The sequence below is a fragment of the Centruroides sculpturatus genome, unplaced genomic scaffold (assembly GCF_000671375.1).
Source record: "Centruroides sculpturatus isolate CEXI.00-Female unplaced genomic scaffold, Cexi_2.0 scaffold1664, whole genome shotgun sequence".
Lineage (NCBI taxonomy): Eukaryota > Metazoa > Arthropoda > Arachnida > Scorpiones > Buthidae > Centruroides > Centruroides sculpturatus.
Genome location: NW_019385917.1, coordinates 1 through 910, shown reverse-complemented (window position 1 = coordinate 910; position 910 = coordinate 1).

Below are 910 nucleotides of genomic sequence, written 5' to 3'. Positions count from 1 at the left end.
AATAGAGAGGTTGAGGCGCACGTTTTAAACGTGTAAACGTGTATGTGTGACGTTCGGCGCCGCTTTCCCGTAAGCCTAAAAGTTTGACAATGGTGTTTGGATAGTCGGTGGAATCACACTCGACATTCCAAACACCATCATCACACTTTTAGGCTTACGGGAAAGCGACGCCAAACGTCACACGTACACGTTTAAAACGTGCGCCTCAACCTCTCTATTGTTAAAATGTTCAAAAATCTCTTCTAATAGCACTGCACCGCCACATGTTCCATATATTATTCCTTCATTACCATGCGACATGATTACACAGACAAACGAATCTGCATTACAATTTTTGCGATTCTTAGATATGTTTTCGAAAATGTTCTTTATTTCCTGTTAGAAAAATTTCAAACATTTATTTATGTGTTTATTAAAATTATTATATATTATACCAACAATAACAAATATCATAATATGTGTATTTATTGTTGTTAACATTTTCTTTTCAGCTATGTTCCTAGATCTGCATTGCACTGCAATTTTTCTAAACTTGTTAATGATGTCTTTAATGAGTTTAATATATATAAACATTGCTAAACTTGATAATTTTTGGCATACGGTTGGTGTTGAGTTTAATATCATTACACTGAAGTATGCTATTCTTGGTAAATGCTCTTTCCATTACCTAATGTGATACATTTATAAAACTAATGTTTCTATTATGCTCTTTTATTCTATTACAAAAAATCCTTTTGTCACTCCAAATAAGATCATCTAAAATAATGGATTACAAAATTATCCAATGGAACTGCCCCTTGATGTGGGTTCCTGTCCGTGGTGAGGGGACCTCCCAGAGATGATTTCGTAACTCTTCTTTACCATCCCTGGGATCTGAATGCCCACCCACGTGTTTGCCGTGTGTGGTGTC